This window comes from Macaca fascicularis, chromosome 11 (genome assembly GCF_037993035.2).
Source record: "Macaca fascicularis isolate 582-1 chromosome 11, T2T-MFA8v1.1".
Classification (NCBI taxonomy): domain Eukaryota; kingdom Metazoa; phylum Chordata; class Mammalia; order Primates; family Cercopithecidae; genus Macaca; species Macaca fascicularis.
The window spans coordinates 118,260,759-118,276,662 of record NC_088385.1 but is presented as its reverse complement, the minus strand read 5'-3'; the positions used below and the strand labels follow the sequence as shown (position 1 = coordinate 118,276,662).

The following is a 15,904-nucleotide window of genomic DNA, read 5'->3' as shown; positions in this document are numbered from 1 at the left end:
AATTTTAAATAGTTTTATTTAAGACATTGCATTTTCCACTTACAATACAGTGCTTATAAACTACAATGTTACTTCTTTCCCCTGTACACATGTTCCATATAAGTATTGAGAATGTCCAGTAATTTAGCAGCTCGACTTTATTTATTTATTTATTTATTGAGATGGAGTCCCGCTCTGTCACCTACGCTGGAGTGCAGTGGTGCGATCGCTGCTCACTGCAACCTCCACCTCCCGGGTTCAGGCGATTCTTCTGCCTCAGCCTCCCGAGTAGCCGGGATTACAGGTGTGCATCACCATGCCCAGCTAATTTTTGTATTTTTAGTAGAGACAGGGTTTCACCATGTTGGCCAGGCTAATCTCGAACTCCTGACCTGAAGTGATTCACCTGTCTCAACCTCCCAAAGTGCTGGGATTACAGCCGTGAGCTACTACGCCCGGCCCCTAGCAGCTCAGCATTAAAACTGCCACAGAATTTGTTACAAATTTGGGTTCTTCAGTGTTTTAGCTATGTGGAATCATGTGATCTTTATATTGGGGTTGGCTTAATCAACCTCTTAAATGGTTGTCCCTGAGGAAGTACCACTAAGAGGGAGGAGCTCCATTACCAGGGACTCCCCCAGGTGAGCCTCCTGGCGGTCCTCCAGCACTTGGGTCCAGCTTGGTAATGATGGGGTTGCAGTCTTTCTCCAGCTCTTTCTGCTGATGTTCAATCTCTTCCTTCTCTGCCATCTGATTCTTATGGAGCCAGTTGATAATTTCATTACAGTTGTCAAGAATCTTCTGTTTGTCCTCACCATTAATCTTGCCTTGAATTTTCTCATCTTCAACGGTGGCTTTCCTGTTGAATGCATTGGATTCAAGTGAATTCTTGACCCTCTGCTTCTCATCTTTAGCTTTGTACTGCTCATCTTCCTGGACCATACGCTCAATGTCCTCCTTGCTCAAACGACCCTTCATTAGGTCAAACAGTCATTCATTAGTGATAGTAATCTTGTTCTTTTTTCCTGTACTATTTTTTATTTTTTTGAGACATTGCTCTGTTGCCCAGGCTAGAGTGTAGTGGTGCAAACTCGGCTCATTGCAGCTTCGACTTCCTGGGCTCAAGTGATCCTTCTGCCTCAGCATCCCCAAGTAGCTGAGACTACAGGTGCACCCTATCATACCTGGCTAATTTTTTTGTATTTTTTTTTAGAGATGGGGTTTCACCATTGTTGCTCAGGATGGTCTCAAACTCCTGGGCCCAAGTAATCCACTTGCCTCGGCCTCCCAACATGCTAGGATTACAGGTGTGAGCCACCACACCCAACTTCCTGTACTTTTGTCCAGAGCACAGACACTGAGAATGTCTCTGACATCAGTGTCAAGTGACTTCAGTGTGAGGAACACTGTCACAGGAGGTATGCCCGTGAGCTCAAACTTGCCAAGCAGGCTGTTATCCTTGCTCATGGCACGCTCGCCTTCATAAACTGAGTAAGCACGACAGTCTGGCTGCCAGGGCAGGTAGTGAAGGTCTGTGTCTGCTTGGTAGGAATGGAAGTATTATGCTTAACAATGATTGTTGTGACTCAGCCAGCAGTTTCAATGAAAGGGAAAGAGGAGTGACATCCAGGAGCAATGAGTCTTGAATGTTTTCTGGTTTGTCTCCAGATCAGATGGCTGCCTGGGTAGCTGGATCGTAAGCAACAGCTTCATCAGGGTCAATGCTCCTATGCAGTTTGGTTTGTTTTATTGAGACAGGGTCTCGTACTGTTGCCCACGCTGGAGTGCAGTGGCACAGTCATGGCCCACTGCAGTGTCAACCTCCTGGGCTCAAGTGATCCTCCCAGCTCAGCCTCCCAAACTGTTGGGATTACAGGCATGAGCCACCATGCCCAGCCTTCAGTTCTTTTCTATTGAAGAAGTCTTGGGCGAGCTCTGAATCTTGCAGTTAGAAGCTGAACCAGCAACCAGAGTGATATCATGAATCTGTGACTTGTCTGGTTTGGCATCTCGAAGGGCTTCTTCTATGGGTCCAGGATGCCATGGAACAGGTCAGCATTCAATTCTTCGAATCAGGCATGGAACAGGTTAACATTCAATTCTTCGAATCAGGCATGGAACAGGTCAACATTCAATTCTTCGAATCGGGCATGGTAACGGAGGTATAGATGTCGATTCCTGCCTAGAGAGAATCAATCTCAATTCTGGCCTGGGTGCTGGAAGAGAGAGGACGCTTTGCACGTTCACAAGCTGCATGAAGGCGTGGGGGCAGCTCTTTTTCTTTTTTCTTTTTGAGACGGAGTCTCCCTCTGTCACCCAGGCTGGAGTGCAGTGGCCTGATCTCTGCTCACTGCAATCTCTGCCTCCCAGGTTCAAGCAATTTTCGTGCCTCAGCCTCCTTAATAGCTGGGATTACGGGCACCCATTGCTACGCCTGGCTAATTTTTTTACAATTTTTTTTTTTGAGACGGAGTCTTGCTCCTGTCACCCATGCTGGAGTGCAATGATGCGATCTTGGCTCACTGCAACCTCTGCCTCCTGGGTTCAAGTGATTCTCTTACCTCAGCCTCCCAAGTAGCTGGGATTTCAGGTGCCTGCCACCACACCCAGCTAATTTTTTTTTTTTTTTTTTTTTTTTGAGACAGAGTCTCGCTCTGTCATCCAGGCTGGAGTGCAGTGGCGTGATCTCGGCTCACTGCAACCTCCGCCTCCCAGGTTCAAGCAATTCTTCTGCCTCAGCTTCCTGAGTAGCTGGGACTACAGGCGCCCACCATCATGCCCGGCTAATTTTTTGTATTTTTAGTAGAGTCAGGGTTTCATCATGTTAGCTAGGATTGTCTCGATCTCCTGACCTCGTGATCCACCCGCCTCGGCCTCCCTAAGTGCTGGGATTATAGGTGTAAGCCCCTGCGCCCAGCCACACCTGGCTAACTTTTGAACTTTTGTATTTTTAGTAGACACGGGGTTTCACCATGTTGGCCAGACTGGTCTCGAACTTCTGACCTCAAGTGATCCATCTGCTTTGGCCTCCCAAAGTACTGAGATTACAGGCAAAAGCCACCATGCCCAGCCAGCTCTCCTGTTCTCACTGAGGTCCTTCTTATGCTTGCATGTGAGCTCAGCAGTGCAACAGCTGTCCATTTGGTTGCAAAGTCTTCTCCACCTTCTCCAGATGTAGATTTGACCTCAAAAATTTCATCCTCAATAGTGAGGACTGACACGTCAAAAGTGCCACCTCCTGCACGCCTATAGTCCTGCTACTCAGGAGGCAAAAGTGGGAGGCTCTCTTGATCCCAGGAGGTTGAGACCAGCCTGGGCAACATAGTGAGACCTCATCTCTACAAAAAATTAACAAATTAGCTGGGCATGGTGGCAAACACCTGTAGTCCCAGCTATTCGGGAGGCTGAGGTGGGAGGATCACTTGAGCTCAGGAGAGCAATGTTGCAGTGAGCCAAGATCGTGCCACTGCACTCCAGCCTGTGTGACAGAATGAGACTCTGTCTCAGAAAATAAAATAAGAATAAGACAAAATAAATAAAATAAAATAAAATAATAAATAAAATAAAATAAAGTGCTACCTCCCAGGTCAAAGACCAGCACATTTCTTTCAGCTCCAACCTTTTGGTTTAAGCCATAAGCAATAGCAGCAGCAGTTGGCTTGTTGATAATTCTAAGTTCATTGAGACCAGCAATAGTTCTAGCATCTTTTTGGTAGCCTGATGCTGAGTCATTAAAGTAGGCTGGCCCTGTGAGCACAGCATTGGTAACAGTCTTCCCAAGGTAGGCTTCTGCAATTTCCTTCATCTTTGTCACAACCATAGGGGACACCTCTGGATAGAAGTTTTTTGTTTTGAGACAGGGTCTCGTTCTGTTGCCCAGGTTGGAGTGCAGTAGCGTGATCATGACTCACTGCAGCTTTGACCTCCCGGGTTCAAGTGATCCTCCCTCCTCAGCCTCCTAAGTAGCTGGGACTAGAGGTGCATGCTACCACACCTGGCTAATTTTTGTATTTTTAGTACAGACAGGGTTTCACCATGTTGCCCAGGCTGGTCTCGAACTCCTGGGCTCAAGCAATCCACCCACCTCAGCCTGTCAAAGTGCTGGGATAACAGGCGTGAGCCACCACACCTGGCCTGAAGCTTTTTGTTTTTCCCTTGTTCTCTCCTTGGACCTTGGGCCTGCCAGCATCACTCACCACCATGAAGGGCCAGTGCTTCATATCAGACCAGACAACAGCATGATCAAATCCACATCCAATAAGACGTTGGCCATCAAAAACTGTGTTGTTGGGGTTCACTGCAACTTGACTCTTTATGGCATCACCAATCAATCGTTCAGTATCCACAAAGGTGGCATAGCTTGGAGTGGTTTGGTTTCCTCAATCATTGACAATTAACTTTACCTTTTTGTGCTGGACAATATACACACAAGAGTTGGTGCTAGCAAGATCAACACTAAATGAAGGTCCCTTAGAAAATGGTTGCTGGCATGCAGGCCTGGCTCGGATTGTGAAGAGAGACACATGAACCCTAAAAGCAGTGGTCATATTCAATGAGACTCTAATTAAAAAAAAAATTTAGGACCGAGCACAGTGGCTCACGCCTGTAATCCCAGCACTTTGGGAAGCTGAGTCAGGCAGATCGCGAGGTCAGGAGATCGAGACCATCCTGGCTAACACGGTGAAACCCCGTCTCTACTAAAAGTACAAAAAATTAGCCGGGTGTGGTGGCGGGCACCTGTAGTCCCAGCTACACGGGAGGCTGAGGCAGGAGAATGGCGTGAACCCGGGAGGCGGAGCTTGCAGTGAGCCAAGATTGTGCCACTGCACTCCAGCCTGGACGACAGAGCGAGACTCTGACTCAAAAAAAAAAAAAAAAAAAAAATTTGGAGAGATGGGATCTCACTGTATTGCCCAGGCTGGTCTCTAGCTCCTGGGCTCAAAGTGATCTTTCCGCCTTGGCCTCCCAAAGTGTTAGGATTACAGGCGTGAGCCACCATGCCTGGCCCTAAATTATTCATTTTAAAATGGTTAACTTTTTGTTTTGTGAATTTTACCTTAATTAAAAAAAAATGTATAAAAGGAACCCCCCACACCCAACCCCCCCAAAAAAAGCCAGGCTCATGCTCTCTGCTTTCTGCCTCCTTCACCCAGGTCAACCTTTGACTCCAGCATGAGGGGCTCTGAGAACCAAGATTCGCAGGCCCCCTGGAATTTCCCCCACATTGATGCCCATATGTCCATATGCCTGGCATTTTCCTTTCCTGGTGAACGTCTAGACTTGGGGACACTCCACCTTGCCCTTCCTACCCTGGGAATGATGCCAGTGTTAGTGTTGGCCCAGAATCCAGGGGCTCCACTGATGCTGCCTGGTAGCCTTCTCCCTCCACATCTGCCCTCTGCACTGGCTTCACTATCAGGCAGGCTGTGCTCCTCCCACTTAACAGGGTCTCAGGTCTGAGCCTGGCTGGCCAGGCATGGGTCACATGTCCATCCTTGAACCCCTCATCATAGCCAGGGGCACGGACCGCTCTGATTGCCCAGGCAGCGGGAATGGGCAATATGCCTTCCATGGAACTCTGTGTGTGTGTGTGTGTGTGTGTGTGTGTGTATGCCTTCCATGGAACTCTGTGTGTGTGTGTGTGTGTGTGTGTGTGTGTGTGTGTGTGTGTGTGTGTGTCTTTCTGGGGGTACCATACATCTAATCTCCAAGGTCCACACAGCCTGTCTGCCCTGAACAGAGTGAAGCCCAGAGCAGGGAGAGGCTTCCCTAGGATCACACAGCCAAGAGTCCCTGACCTGACCAGGCATTCATTTCCCCATGCCATGGGTCAAAGGCTCAGGGACCTTCTCTCTGACTGTGACCAACAACGGATTGAGCCAGGGCAGACCTGTGAAATCTGAGGCATACACAAAGTACGGGATCTGGGTTTGCTGACAGCATGGTAGAAGTGGATAAGAGGCCTTGGGGAAGGGGACAGGGTGTGGGAAGCTCAGCGGGAAACCCTACCCTGCTAGAACATCCATAGCCAGGGCTGGGCTGGCAGCCTGCCTTCCCATGAGAAGGTGGGACTGTCTTTTTGTGGGTACTCTCCTCATCTAATAAGCACTTAGCGAAGATCTGCTGTGTGCCACGTGCTGGGAACATGGCAGTGCTAAAACAAAAGCCTCAGCTTTCATGGAGATTACATCCCAGAAGTGTGCTCCATTAATCCCACAAGCATTTACTGAGCACCTACTGTGTGCTAAGTATGGAGACAGGTGTTGGAGATCTGGTGGTGGTCAAGAAGATAAAGATTCCTGTGTTCATGGACACCGAACAGATAAATAGATAAGAAACTTCTCAGGCAGTGATGAGAGCTGTGGAGAAAATGAGATCAGCGAGGGTTGGCAATGATGGGGGTGGCCATAGAGCAGGTAGTCAAGGAGGTCTTCCTAGAAGAGGTGATGTTGGTTGTTTCACACGTAATGAGTCTCTCCGCATGTTTAAAACCAAACTTACACTCTTTTCTCTGAGTCCTGGTCCTGTCCCCCTGCTCTAGTTGCTGAGATGTTCAGACCAGGAACCTGGCCACTGTCTCGATTCTTCCCATCCTTTCACCTCCCACTTCTAACTTGTGACCATCTTGTACAGTTTTTCATAGCTGTTCCCTTTTCCAAGCCACCATCATCTTTCACTTGGACCCAGTCAGCATCTTTTGCTCAGAATCTCAATGTCTGAGAGGCATCCAGGTTGTTGCATGTACTTCTTCTTTTTTTTTTTTTTTGAGATGGAGTTTCGCTCTTGTTGCCCAGGCTGGAGTGCAAAGGTGCGATCTTGGCTCACTGCAACCTCTGCCTCCCGGGTTCAAGCCATTCTCCTGTCTCGGCCTCCCAAGTAGCTGGGATTACAGGCATGCGCCACCATACCCAGCTAATTTTGTATTTTTAGTAGAGACGGGGTTTCTCCATGTTGGTCAGGCTGGTCTCAAACTTCCAACCTGAGGTGATCTGCTTGCCTTGGCCTCCCAAAGTGCTGGGATTACAGGCGTGAGCCACTGTGCCCGGCCTCTTCTTCTTTTTTTTTTTTTTGAGACAGGGTCTCGTTCTGCCACCCAGACTGGAGTACAGTGGCGTGATCACAGCTCACTGCAGCTTCAACCTCCTGGGCTCAAGCAATCCTCTCACCTCAGCCCCTCAGTACCTGGAACCACAGGTATGTGTCACCAAGCCTGGTTAATATTTTTATTATTTGTAGAGATGGGGGGGGGTCTCCCTATGTTGCCCAGGCTGGTCTTGAACTCCTGAGCTCAAACAATCCTCCTCCCATGGGCTCCCAAACTGCTGGGATTATAGGTGTGAGACACCGTGCCCAGCCGCTTTCCTTTTTTTAATTGTGGAAAAATACACATAACATAAAACTTAACATTTTATCCTGAATCTGGTTTGGTTTTTGACAAACACACACACACACACACACACACACACACACACCCCACCTCTGATTTTAACCATTCTAAACTGCTAAACTGTACAGTTCAATGACATTAAGTACATTCACTTTGTTGGGCAACCATCATCACTATCTAGTTCCAGAACTTTTTCATCCCCGCAAATGGAAACCTCGTGCTGGTTGGCAGTTACTCCTTACCTACCAACCCTGGGCAACCATAAATATTTCTTGCTCTATGGATTTCTCTCTCCTGGTTATTTGTTTTATTTTGAGACAGAGTCTTGCTTTGTCACCCAGTCTGGAGTGCAGTGGCACAATCTTGGCTCACTGCAACCTCCACCTCCTGGGTTCAAGCGATTCTCCTGCCTCAGCCTCCTGAGGAGCTGGGATTACAGGCACCTGCCACCATGCCCAGCTAATTTTTGTATTTTTAGTAGAGGCGGGGTTTCACCATGTTGGCCAGGCTGGTCTCGAACTCCTGACCTCAGGTGATCTGCCTGCCTTGGCCTCCCAAAGTGCTGGGATTATAGGCGTGAGCCGTTGTGCCTGGCTCTCCTGGTTATTTAATGTCAATGGAAACTTTATTTCTTTTCATGGCTAAGCACTATTCCATCATATGGATGTACCATAATTTGTTTCTCCATATATCTGTGGATGAACATTTGAATTGTTGCTAGTTTCTGGTGTTTCTGAATAAGGTTGCTATGAATAGTCATATACAGGTCTTTGTGTGATCATGTTTTCATTTTCTTTTTGGTAAGTACTTTGGAGTGGGATTACTGGTGAGTTTCTGTTCATTTCTTTTGAGACAGAGTGTCGCTCTCTCACCCAGGCTGGAGTGCAGTGGTGCAATTTCGACTAACTGCAACCTCCACCTCCCAGGTTCAAACAACTCTTCTGCCTCAGGCTCCCAAGTAGATGGGACTACAGGCACACGCCACCATGCCTGGCTAATTTTTGTATTTTCAATAAAGACGGGGTTTTGCCATATTGGTCAGGCTGGTCTCGATCCTGACCTCAGGTAATCCACTTGTCTTGGCCTCCCAAAGTGCTGGGATTACAGGTGTGAGATACTGCACCCGGCCTTTTTATTTTTAGTTTTTGAGACGGAGTCTTGCTCTGTCACCCAGGTTGGAGTGCAGTGGTGTGATCTTCGCTCACTGCAACCTCCACCTCCCAGGTTCAAGCAATTCTCCTGCCTCAGCCTCCCAAGTAGCTGGGATTACAGGCGCCCGCCACCAGGCCCAGCTAATTTTTGTATTTTTAGTAGAGACGGGGTTTCACCATGTTGACCAGGCTGGTCTCAAACCCCTGGCCTCAGGTGAATCCACCCACCTTGGCCTCCCACAGTGCTGGGATTACAGGTATGAGCCACCTTGCCTGGCCGAGTTTCTGTTCATTTTTACAAGAAATTGCCAATTTGCTTTCCAGAGTGGCTATACCATTCTACCTTCCCATCAGCGTATGGAAGTTCAGTTGTTCCACATCCTCACCAGCACTTGGTGTTGTCAGTCTTTTTAATTTTGGCCTTTCTAACTGGAACATGGTATTAGCTCATTTGGTGTCAGTTTGCATTTCTCTGATGTGTAATGACACTGGGCATCTTTTCATTGCTTATTAGCCACTTGAGACGGAGTCTCAATGTACCCAGGCTGGAGTACAGTGGCGCGATCTTGGCTCACTGCAAGCTCTGCCTCCCAGGTTCATGCCATTCTTCTGCCTCAGCCTCCTGAGTAGCTGGGACTACTGGTGCACGCTACCACACCCAGTTACTTTTTGTAGTTTTAGTAGAGACGGGGTTTCACCGTGTTAGCCAGGATGGTCTCAATCTCTTGACCTTGTGATCCGCCCACCTTGGCCTCCTAAAGTGCTGGGATTATAGGCGTCAGCCACTGTGCCTGGCCCATATTATAGATTTTTTTTTTTTTTTTTTTTTTGAGATGGAGTCTCACTGTGTGGCCCAGGCTGGAGTGCAGTGGCCCGATCTCGGCTCACTGCAAGCTCCACCTCCTGGGTTCACGCCATTCTCCCACCTCAGCCTCCGAGTAGCTGGGACTACAGGCGCCCGCCACCACGCCTGGCTAGTTTTTTGTATTTTTAGTAGAGACGGGGTTTCACCGTGTTAGCCAGGATGGTCTCGATCTCCTGACCTCGTGATCCACCCACCTCAGCCTCCCAAAGTGCTGGGATTACAGGCTTGAGCCACCGCGCCCGGCCCATATTATAGATTTTTATAAAATATCTGTTAAAACCTTTGTCCTGGGCCAGGCGTGGTGGCTTACGCCTGTAATTCCAGCACTTCAGGAGGCCGAGGTGGGAGGATTGCTTGAGTGCAGGAGTTTGAGACCAGCCTGGGCAACATGGTGAAACTCCATCTCAACCAAAAATCCAAAAAAAAAAAAAAAAAAAAAAAATTAGCCAGGCATGGTGGCGCATGCCTGTAGTCCCAGCTACTTGAGAGGCTGAGATGGGAGGATGGTTTGAGCCTGAGAGGCAGAGGTTGTAGTGAGCAGAGATCGTGCCACTGCACTCTAGCCTGGGCAACAGGACCAAACCCTATCTCAAACACAAACACACACACACACAAATATTTTGCCTGTCTTCAGATCGGGTTGCTTATCTTATTATTGGGTTGTAAGACTTCATTATATAGCTCTGGCATTTAGATTCTGTCAGATATATATATCAAGAACATTTTTTTTTCTCAGGTGGTGGCTTATCTTTTTGTTTCTCTGATGGTATCTTTCCTTTTCCTTTCCCCTTCCCTTTTCCTTCCTTCCTTCCTCTCTCCCTCTCTCTCTCTCTTTTAACAGGTTTTAAAAACAAACTTTATATTTTTTAAAGTCAATATGGGCCAGGTGCGGTGGCTCATACCTGTAACCCCAACACTTTGTGAGGGTGAGGCCGGCGGATCACCTGAGGTCAGGAGGTCAAGACCAGCAAGGCCAACATGGCAAAACTCCATCTCTACTAAAAATACAAAAATTAGCCAGGCATGGTGGCACACACCTGTAGTCCCAGCTACTCAGGAGGCTGAGGCAGGAGAAATGCTTGAACCCGGGAGGCAGAGGTTGCAGTGAGCCAAGATTGCACTCTGGCCTGGGCAATTTTGAGACAAAATCCTGTCTCAAAAAAACAAAACAAAACAAAAAACCTCAAACTTACTGAAGTCCAATTTTTAATGTTTTCAAGTTTATGCTCTTTGAGTCTTAACAAATCTTTATCCTAAAGTTGTAAAGATTTTCTATTTTTTATTTTATTATTTTTATTTCCTTTTTTTTTTTTTTTTTTTTTTGAGATGGAGTCTTGCCCTGTGGCCCAGGCTGGAGTGCAATGGCATGACCTTGGCTCACTGCAACCTGCACCTCCTGGGTACAAGTGATTCTCCTGCCTCAGCCTCCTGAGTAGGTGGGATTACAGGCATGTGCCACCATGCCTGGCTAATTTTTTGTATCTTTTTTTTTTTTTTTTTTGAGACGGAGTCTTGCTCTGTCGCCCAGGCTGGAGTGCAGTGGCGCAATCTCAGCTACTGCAACCTCTGCCTCCTAGCAATTCTCCTGGCTCAGCCTCCCAAGTAGCTGGGACTACAGGCGCACGCCACCACACCTGGCTAATTTTTTGTATTTTTAATAGAGATGGGGTTTCACCATATTGGTAAGGTTGGTCTCCAACTCCTGACCTCAGGCGATCCACTCGCTTTGGCCTCCCAAAATGCTGGGATTACAGGCATAAGCCACTGTGCCCGGCCCAATTTTTTGTATCTTTAGTAGAGACGAGTCTTCACCACGTTGGCCAGGCTGGTCTCAAACTCCCAACCTCGTGATCTGCCCACCTCAGCCTCCCAAAGTGCTGGGATTACAGGCATGAGCCATCGTGCCCAACCTTATTTACTTATTTTTTAGAGACAGGGTCTCACTCTGTTGTCCAGGCTGGGGTGCAGTGGCGTGATCCTAGTTCACTGCAGCCTTGACCTCCTGGGCTCAAGTGATCCTTCTGCCTCAGCTTTCTGAGTAGCTGGGACTACAGGCATGTGCCACCACACCCAGCGAATTAAAAAACTTTTTTTTTTTTTTGAGACGGAGTCTTGCTTTGTCGCCCAGGCTGGAGTGCAGTGGTGCATCTCGGCTCACTGCAAGCTCTGCCTCCCGGGTTCACACCATTCTCCTGCCTCAGCCTCCCAGTAGCTGGGACTACAGGCGTGCACCACCGCGCCCAGCTAATTTTTTGTATTTTTAGTAGAGACGGAGTTTCACTGTGTTAGCCAGGATGGTCTCGATCTCCTGACCTCGTGATCCACCCACCTCGGCCTCCCAAAGTGATGGGATTACAGGCATGAGCCACCACGCCCGGCATTAAAAAACATTTTTTTTTAAGAGAGAGATTCTTACTATTTTGCCCAGGCTGGTCACAAACTCAGGCGATCCTTCCAACTTGCTTGGCCTCCCAAAGTGCTGGGATTATAGGCGTGAGCCGTTGTGCCCAGCCGCCCCTATTTTCTTCTAGAGATTTTAGAGTTTAGCTTTTATGTGTAAGAGTTTGATTTATTTTGAGTTAATTTTTATGTATGGCATGAGGTAAGTATCAAGGCTATTTGTTTCTATATGAATATCCAGTTATTCCAGCTCAATCTGATGAAAAGACTAATCTGGATTTTTCCCTTCAAATCTCCATTTTTCCCATTACTTAGGTCCAAAAGTTGAGAGTCGTTTTTGTTTTTGTTTTTTTTTTTTTTTGAGACGGAGTCTGGCTCTGCTGCCCAGGCTGGAGTGCAGTGGCCGGATCTCAGCGCACTGCAAGCTCCGCCTACCGGGTTTACGCCATTCTCCTGCCTCAGCCTCCCGAGTAGCTGGGACTACAGGCGCCCGCCACCTCGCCCAGCTAGTTTTTTGTATTTTTTAGTAGAGACGGGGTTTCACCATATTAGCCAGGATGGTCTCGATCTCCTGACCTTGTGATCCGCCCGTCTCCACCTCCCAAAGTGCTGGGATTACAGGCTTGAGCCACCGCACCCGGCCGAGAGTCCTTTTTATTTTTATTTTTTATTTTTTTGTAGAGACGAGGTTCCACCCACCTCAGCCTCCCAAAGTTCTGGGACTGCTAGTATGAGCCACTGTGTCCAGCCCTGGGTAATATTTTTATTATTTGTAGAGATGGGGTCTCTCCCTGTGTTGCCCAAGCTGGTCTCAAACTCCCAGGCTCAAGTGATCCTCCTGCCTCAGCTTCCCAAAGTGCTGGGATTACAGGTGTGAGCCAGCATATGTGGCCCTGGAGTTATTCTTTTTTTTTTTTTTTTTGAGATGGAGTTTTGCTCTGTGGCCTGGGCTGAAGTGCAGTGGGGCTCACTGTATCTCAGCTCACTGCATCCTCTGCCTCCCACCTTTAAGCAATTCTCTGCCTCAGCCTCCCGAGTAGCTGGGATTACAGGCGCCCACCACCACGCCCGGCTAATTTTTTTTGTATTTTTAGTAGAGACGGGGTTTCACCATCTTGGCCAGGCTGATCCTGAACTCCTGACCTTGTGATCCACCCGCCTCGGCCTCCCAAAGTGCTAGGATTACAGGCGTGAACCACCGCGCCCGGCCCGTGGAGTTATTCTTAAGTCCTTTTCTTCCTTTCTCTTGTAGCAGGAAGAGCTGCAGACAAAACTCCTCAGACCCCGAGTTAAAGAAAGAAGGGGTTGCCGAGCGCGGTGGCTCAAGCCTGTAATCCCAGCACTTTGGGAGGCCGAGACGGGCGGATCACGAGATCAGGAGATTGTAGACCATCCTGGCTAACACGGTGAAACCCCGTCTCTGCTAAAAAATACAAAAAACTAGCCGGGCAAGGTGGCGGGCGCCTGTAGTCCCAGCTACTTGGGAGACTGAGGCAGGAGAATGCTGTAAACCCAGGAGGCGGAGCTCGCAGTGAGCTGAGATCCGGCCACTGCACTCCAGCTTGGGCGACAGAGCGAGACTCCATCTCAAAAAAAAAAAAAAAAAAAAAAGAAGGAAGGGGTTTATTCGGCCAGGGGCATCGGCAAGACTTCTGTCTCAAGAGCCGAGCCCCCCGAGTGAGCAATTCCTGTCCCTTTTAAGGGTTCACAACTCTAAGGGGGTGCGTGTGAGAGGGTCGTGATTGATTGAGCAAGCAGGGGGTACATGACTGGGGGCTGCATGCACTGGTAATTAGATCGGAACAAAACAAGATAGGGATTTTCACAGTGCATTTCTATACAATGTCTGTAATCTATAGATAACATAACTGATTAGGTCAGGAGTCGATCTTTAACTACCAGGCCCAGGGTGCGCCGGGCTGTCTGCCTGTGGATTTCATTTCTGCCTTTTAGTTTTTACTTCTTCTTTCTTTGGAGGCAGAAATTGGGCATAAGATGATATGAGGGGTGGTCTTCTCCCTTACTCTCTCTCTGTCTCTCATTCCCCACATGCAACATATCAGCAAATCTTATATATATCTTAAATATATATTAATATGGTGTGGCTGTGTCCCCACTGAAATCTCAGCTTGAATTGTATCTCCCAGAATTCCCAAGTGTTGTGGGAGGGGCGCTGGGGGAGGTCATTGAATCATGGGGGCCAGTCTTTCCCATGTTATTCTCATGATAGTGAATAAGTCTCATGATATCTGATGGGTTTATAAGGGGTTTCTACTTTTGCTTCTTCCTCATTTTCTCCTGCTGCCACCATGTAACAAGTGCCTTGCCTTTCGCCTCCCACCATGATTCTGAGGCCTCTGTAGCCACATGGAACTGTAAGTCCAATTAAACCTCTTTTTGGCTGGGTGTGGTGGCTCATGCCTGTAATCCCAGCACTTTGGGAGGCAGAGGCAGGTGGATCAAGAGGTCAGGAGTTTGACACTTGGACACAGGATGAGAAACATCACACATTGGGGCCTGTCGTGGGGTGGGGGAAGCAGGGAGGGATAGCATTAGGAGATTTACCTAATGTAAATGATGAGTTAATGGGTGAAGCACACCAACATGGCACATGTATACATATGTAACAAACCTGCACGTTGTGCACATGTACCCTAGAACTTAAAGTATAATAATAATAATAATAAGAATAAAGAGATCAGGAGTTCAAGACCAACCTGGCCAACATGGTGAAACTCCATCTCTACTAAAAATACAAAAAATTAGCTGGGCATGGTGGCAGCTGTAATCCCAGCTACTCAGCAGGCTGAGGCAGAAGAATCACTTGAATCTGGGAGGCAGAGGTTGCAGTGAGCCGAGACTGCGCCACTGTACTCCAGCCTGGGTGACAGAGTGAGACTCCATCTCAAACAAAAACAAAAACAAAAACAAACAAAAAATATCTTTTTGTTCCCAGTTTTGGGTATGTCATTATCAGCAGTGCAAAAATGGACGAATACAGTAAATTGGTACCAGGAGTGGGGTGTTGCTGACAAGATATGTAAAAATGTGGAAGTGACATTGAAACTGGGTAACAGGCAGAGGTTGGAACAGTCTGGAGGGCTCAGAAGAAGACAAGAAAATGTGGGAATGTTTCAAACTTCCTAGAGACTCATTGAATGACTTTGCCAAAATGCTGACAGTGATATCGACAATAAAACTCAGGCTGAGGTGGTCTCAGATGGAGATGTGGAACTTGTTGGGAACTGGAGGAGAGGCAACTCTTGTTATGTTTTAGCAAAGAGACTGGTGGCATTTTGCCCCTGCCCTAGAGATCTGTGGAACTTTGAACTTGAGAGAGATGATTTAGAGTATCTGGTGGAAGAAATTTCTAAGCAGCAAAGCATTCAAGAGGTAACTTGCAGGTTGGAAGTGGTGGCTCATGCCTGTAATCTCAGCACTTTGGGAGGCCAAAGTGGGCGGATTACCTGAGGTCAGGAGTTCAAGACCAGCCTGGCCAAGATAGTGAAACCCTGACAAAAAATTAGCCAGGTGCAGTGGTGCACACCTGGTGCCACCTACTCAGGAGGCTGAGACAGGAGAATCGCTTGAACCCGGGAGGTAGAGGTTGCAGTGAGCTGAGATCACACCACTGCACTACAGCCTAGGCAACAGAGTGAGACTCTCTCTCTCAAAAGAAAAAAAAGAAAAAGTCACTTGCAATAGAAAGAAAAGCCCATTTTCTGGGGAGAAATTCAAGCCAGCTTCAGAAATTTGCATAAGTAGCAAGGAGCCTAATGTGAATCCCCAAGACCATGGAGAAAATGTCTCCAGACCATGTCAGAGAACTTCCTCGCAGCCCCTTTCATCACAGGTCTAGAGGCCCAGGAGGAAAAGTGGTTTTGTGGGCCAGGCCCCAGGTCCCTGTGCTGTGTGCATCCTAGGGACTTGGTGTCCGGTGTCCCAGCTGCTCCAGCCATGGCTGAAAGGTGCCAACACAGAGCTCGGGCTGTGGTTTCAGAGGGTGGAAGCCCCAAGCCTTGGCAGCTTCCACATGGTATTGAGTCTGTGGGTACTCAGAAGTCAAGAGTTCAGGTTTGGGAACCTCCGCCTAGATTTCAGAAGATGTATGGAAATGCCTGG

The 15,904-nt window shown here is 48.0% G+C and overlaps 1 pseudogene; it reads right to left on the bottom strand.

Moving 5' to 3' along the window:
- Nucleotides 1-455: 455 nt before the first annotated feature.
- On the bottom strand, nt 456-1,082 carry LOC102116878 (heat shock cognate 71 kDa protein pseudogene; annotated as a pseudogene).
- Between the last annotated feature and the right edge of the window lie 14,822 nt (nt 1,083-15,904).